Raw genomic sequence first — 6,105 nt, 5'->3', positions numbered from 1 at the left:
TTAACAAAAAGTTTTTAAGGGATTTTCAAAAAAATGAAAAGTAAGTTCAAATTTAATTTAATTTAAATATTTTAAACGATGTTCTCACAGTAAGTAAGAAGTAAAAATTTATTTTTGGATTAATTTTGACGGAAAGGTTTGACAGACGGATGTAAACCAGAAAGCGCGCTTTCAAGTTCAGGGATTACTCATTTTATGTGTTTAGTAAACTCGTGTCAGGGTCATCCATTTGGCAGCGATTGCCTTAAACACCTTAAGTATCAAAAAATTTATATTTATTGTATTAATTTTTATTTATTTGATCATGAACTTTATTAGTGTGGTTTTAAAATAAAATTTTAGATAAATCCGGAAGAAAAAGTTTTGGGTAAAGCACAGATTGCTTGTTACAGTGTATGCAACACATGCTCCTACCAAAAAAGTAACTTGTTCAGTTTGGAAATTTGAGAGTTACAGGGGGTGAAATATTAGTTTTTATGTCATTTTTAACGTCCAATCTTTTATTTTAAAGTTTTATTATGTGGAAATTGTAGTGAGTAAATAATTTTTAAAAATTTATTTTTTTTTTATTGCGAAAAAGTCGAGAGATTAATGGATAAATATTCATTCTTCATTAATAGTTGCGAATTGTCGAAAATTTGAGATGTAAAAATATTTACTATAAATTTTTTAATTTATAATCTATAAATTTTAATGTAAAATTTATTAAAATTTCAATGAAGTACAAAAAAGTATGTTGATGAGAAATCAATAATTTTGACATTTATTAAAAGTGTTAAAGATTGAAAATAAGTTTAAGGCATCAATTATTGACCCGCTAAATAATTCCGAAAAGTTTCAAGTTTTCCAACTATACTATTTCCCAACATAAAAGATTGGAGGGAACGATTTGTGTCATATAATACTTCATAAGTATAATAATATAATGCCGTCTTATACATTTGTTAAATTAAAAAAGTGTAGGTATATTCATGGTGTCTGCTAAAGCAGAACATAAACTACCACACTAATAATAGAGACTAGACTAATAATTTATGTTTTATCTTTTGTGCAAGTGTCAAGATTATTTGAATTTGTTTAATCAGGTTTGTTAAATCACTATCAATTTTATTCTTGTCAAATTGGTAATTAAGACATTTATTATTATTTTACAGACAACATTTTTTTGAATGTTTAACATATTAACTGAAAAAAAAAGTTGTGTTGTCAATTTAAACTGAAATTATGGGAACTATTTAAGTGTCTTGACAGTTACGGTTAAATAGGGAAGAGAAGCGACTACTGAGGGGTGGATATTGTTCAGAAATTAAAATATTAAACGTTCTAATTCAAATTAGCATTAAAAATGTAAGTTTTTATTTTTTTGTAAATATTTTAATTTATAAGAAAAAATTTGATTTGATTTATTTTAAAATACAATAATAATAATATTAATAATAATAATACTAATAATAATAATAATAATAATAATAATAATAATAAAAGTTATAAAAGTTATAATGGAAAATAGGTAGAGCTTAAATTAGTGGTAGGTAGATGAGAAGACTATCATTTTGTGCAGTATTATTGACCGTGTCTATATATATATATATATATATATATATATATATATATATATATATATATATATATATATATATATATATATATATATATATATCGTGTAAACGTATAGACGAAGCGATAACGAGAAAGTTATAGGGAAATGGTCCATCTGTTGTTTCATTAAATTTGTCAGATGACAAAGTTATCTCAAGCGCCAAACGAACCCTCAAACAATCCTGAGTAGGTTATCGTCTTGACGAAGTGCCGTAAGCTATAATTGCTATTTCAATTTTATCGGCTGTCTTAAATTTAAATATAATAACCACTAATATCTCAATTGTTTGATTAAACAATTAATATCAAAATGGTGAAATTTGAATAAACAACAAATTTCGAGGGTAAATTATTTATCAAAAAAACTAAAATGGAATAATTATTCAAATCGAGAGCAAGATATTTCATTTGTTTTTTATTTCCACGAAATACTTTTTACGGAATAAAAAAACTGGTCTGCCCTTAAATCTGGCGATACCAGAAAGTATAAGGGGGAAATAATAGAATAAAAAAGGTTAATAATAATAATATTTTACGAATAAAAAAATTTAGATTTTTACTGGCTCCAATTAGAGACTGACAAATTGATAAGTCTAAGATTCGCGGTAACCCCCCGAGAAATATGGGACTTTTCCGTCCGATGACTGTTTTAGTCATACAAAACCTATGAATGTATCTATCCATACAATTCGCCCAATGATCGGTTATTTAAACACGCTGAAAGGAGATACGGGTTTGTGGATCTGAATTCTTTAATTCACACTTTTCGCATACAATAATATTTATGTAGATTTTTTATCGATGTATTATATATATTATATCCATATAGTTACACGTAACACCCAACGCTATTTTTTGTTGACTCGAGTCGGAGACACGGAGTGTGTTATTATTTGTTATAGCCGATCATCAATAAATAATAGGAATATTTCGCTTATATTCGAGAATTTATAGAGCGTGTTTATCTTCGGTATTGGAAACAAATTTATTTCGCTTACCGCGTATGATTATCGCAATCTGAGATATAAATATTCCATTCTTTGTATTCCTATTTCAATACCGTTAAAAATTTTTTTATTTGTAGTTTTTTTTATCGACAGATGTAGGAGCTTTTTTATTGTTGTTTATTGACCCGATCATTGATATTAATAAATTAAAAATCATATTATTATTATTTTTTTGAGAATTAATTTCTTAAAAATATATTTAGCATAATAATTAAAAAAAAAAAAAGTCGAATATTTTTTTTATAAAGCCTTGTTCTTCACATTAAAATCTCAATCTCATTATATTTTAATTTTTCTTACAAAGAGAATCTTGTTATGCTGACAGATAACAATTTTATTTTCATTTTCAGAAAAATATTTAAAAGCCACAGAAATTTTTTTCCACATATTTAAAGCGAGACTCTTTAACGCGTAACTGGGGGTTTTTAATAAAGTGCTCAGGACATTAGAAAAACGTTGCGATACAAGCTTAAATTTTTTTGCTAATCGCTGTATAATTTATGAATTAATCAATTAAATTATTATTGTAAATATTATAAATTAAATTTATGCTTGAATAAAAAAGCGGTAAAATATACATTTTTTTAGCAAACTTTTCCCGTTGAATTAAAATCGTGAAAAAAGAATATTAAATCATCCTATTAATTTTAGATGCAAAGTTTGTACTCGCAAACTTTTTGTTTGATCTAGAAAAAAATAATATTCTGTATTCTGATTATAATTTTTTTATGGTGAAAAAAATCAGGCCTAGATTAGTTTAAAATTAACTTTATAAAAAATCTAAATATTAAATCAAGGCTGCAAAATATTAAATTGGAAAAAAAGTTTTTGAGTTCAGACATAAAAAATCAAAAAATAAAATCTTTTTTTTTTGTAATTTATTCTATTTCACAGCAATTTTACATAAGTATATATTTACATAACAATCATAGAAAAGTATACTTCGAAAAAGTTAATTTTCTTTAAATAGTTTTAAAAATTTCTACCTAGTAATTGACATTTTTTTATTGTTTTTTTTACATAAAAAATAAATTATTGCTACAAAAAATTCTAAATATTATTTTTATGAATTAAAATATTTTGGACCGTGAAATTGAACAGTTAAAAAAAAAAAATATGAATGTAAATTTTGTAATTTTTCATTCATTAATATTTTATTAGAAAAGAAAATCATAAAATAACACAACAAGTGTCAACAATATCTTCAAAGATTGTCTTTCGTCACACACACCCAGCTAAAAGTTCTTTTATCAGCAATAAAGTCCCAGTTTTGGTGTTGTTAGTGTTGTCTATCTGGGAAATCAACAACACATGCTTCAAGTCGGTTCTTTTATTCGAGCTTTTTGTTCCCTTGACCGAAAAAAGGTCCACTTGTTCACTCAATTAATACAGGACGTACATTTATATATATTTATACAGTGATGTACACCAACACTACACTAATCTGGAATGTGTCCCAAAGTAATTTACACTCGACTCGCGCATTTGCTCAACTCCCGTACCGGCTTATTGGAACAAGTATTCTCCTCATTTATGTGTATTATTCGCGTCACAATAAACAACCTTTTCCGAAAACTTTTTTAATAAAAAATTAATTTTTCAAATAAATAAAAATAGACGCGTTAATACTCTGCATACTGTAGGAAATTTGACACGATGCAAATTCATCATGCCGCCGAATACTTCGGAACACAGCAATTAAAAGACAAAAATTCTGCTCAAATTGATTGCAGAATAAAAGCACCGGAAAAAAATTTAAAGTTGATAGAAAAAGAATGCTTTTGTTTGAATTTTCACTTTTTGTAACCCCGACATTCGTCATAGTGACGAACGAACGTGTTTACTTGTGTGACGTGGTCATAAATTTAACGGGAAGATCTTTTGAACAGGTGTGAATCGATTTAGCTTTATAGAAAATACATATAACAAAAGTCATATACATTTTAAAGGTTGAGACCTTTAAAATTAACGGAATGAAAAAGTTTTTTATTTTCTTTGATTGTCTTAAATCTTTCACAGTAAAAAATTTTTGTCATTGCGACAAAAAATTTCCTGTGTTTGGGTACAAAATTACGCAAAATTTTTCACTAAACAATTTTTTTTTAGTTATCTAAAATAATTTTTGATAAATATTGAAACATTGAGTCAGTATTTAAATACTTGGTAATTGTTTATTTTGGTAACCTATTTATTTTTCTTTAGAAAAAATATCAAGTTAAGTCTTTTTAGATGCTAAGTATTTTTTGATAACTCATTGATTTATTAAAAATTTGAAACTGAAAATTTGTTGAATTTTTAAAATTTATTCGAGATAATTTGGTCATATATTTTTTTATCATTTTATCCAAGAATATAAACATAAATAGATACTGTTCTTGAGCACTGACCAAAAAATCTACTGGTAAAATTTACACCGAAAAATTAATCGCTTCAAAGATCTAAATTAATATTACATAGGAAATTTTACATCAATAAAAATAGTTTTCTTTAAATCTTTATTCAATTCCGCTTATATTCAAATCGCCTGAAATATATTTTACATGAAAATTTGTTTCGATCTTTCAATATGCAAATTATGAGTTTCAAGGATTTTTCGTCTGATAAAGAAGTAATTTCATGTTACAAAATATGTAAATTTATATCTTATTTCATTCGTGACTGAACTTTCAATCACGATTGATAAAAATCAACCTCCTCACTAAAAAATAAATTATTTTTAATTGAAACGAGCGTAATATTACAAAAAAGTCACCTGTAATATTCAAATTATAGATCATTTACTCCTTCTCCTCCTTTTTATCGGAATAAATAAATGAAATATTCCTTTTGAGCAATTTACGCGGAGTCCTGAGGGATGCATTTGAAGGAAAGAACTGTGAAGATCTTCTTGACGTATCAAATACAGAAAAACGGAATAGAATACAACTGAAGCGTTTAAAATTTATGAGCCGACTTTTTACAACGCTGGAGGATTTAAAACGCTAGTATGAAGGAAATGTGTTATATAAAATAAAAAACTTAATACGTGAAGGGAAGATTGGGCGATATTGAGTACCCGAGGCGATATTCGCTATTTTTGTATTCATAAGATATTTATTTTATTTCATTTCAATCATGATTACACTGTGAAAAAAACCGGGGTAAGTCCAAAGCGGTGTAGGTGTTAAAATTTGCGGTGTTTAAAATAACACCGCTGCCGGTGTAAATATTTTTTTCCGGTGTTAAAGCGGTGTTAAAATATTTTTTGATGTTGAAGATATTTTACTCTGTGAATACTTTTATTCACTAAATTACTACTATTGAGAAATATATTCATTAATTCATAAAACTATTAATTATTGAAATGGTAGGTGTAAAATTGTATAATTTTTAAACAAAGTCTATATTACATAGGTAACAATTTAAATAACTACAAACCGGAATTAAAATTTGTTCTGTATGATACTCATAGACTTTTTATATTTTTTTATGTCATACATTTTTTTCTTAACTTTTATAG

At 26.0% G+C, this 6,105-nt stretch overlaps 1 protein-coding gene across 2 annotated transcripts in view; it reads left to right on the top strand.

Annotated features, from left to right (window-relative positions):
* LOC123260715 (5-hydroxytryptamine receptor 2B) overlaps positions 1-6,105 on the top strand; it is a 54,200-nt gene continuing 48,095 nt past the window's right edge. The window contains exon 1 of one of the 2 annotated variants that reach the window (XM_044721983.1): positions 1-40. The gene's annotated coding sequence lies outside the window, so the exon portion shown is untranslated. Of the gene's footprint in view, positions 41-1,330; positions 1,348-6,105 lie in introns of those variants that run through there. The other variant, XM_044721987.1, reaches the window with a different exon arrangement.

Source organism: Cotesia glomerata, linkage group LG3 (assembly GCF_020080835.1).
Source record: "Cotesia glomerata isolate CgM1 linkage group LG3, MPM_Cglom_v2.3, whole genome shotgun sequence".
NCBI lineage: Eukaryota > Metazoa > Arthropoda > Insecta > Hymenoptera > Braconidae > Cotesia > Cotesia glomerata.
Note: the sequence above shows the minus strand (reverse complement) of the source record. Positions and strands in the feature narration are given on the sequence as shown.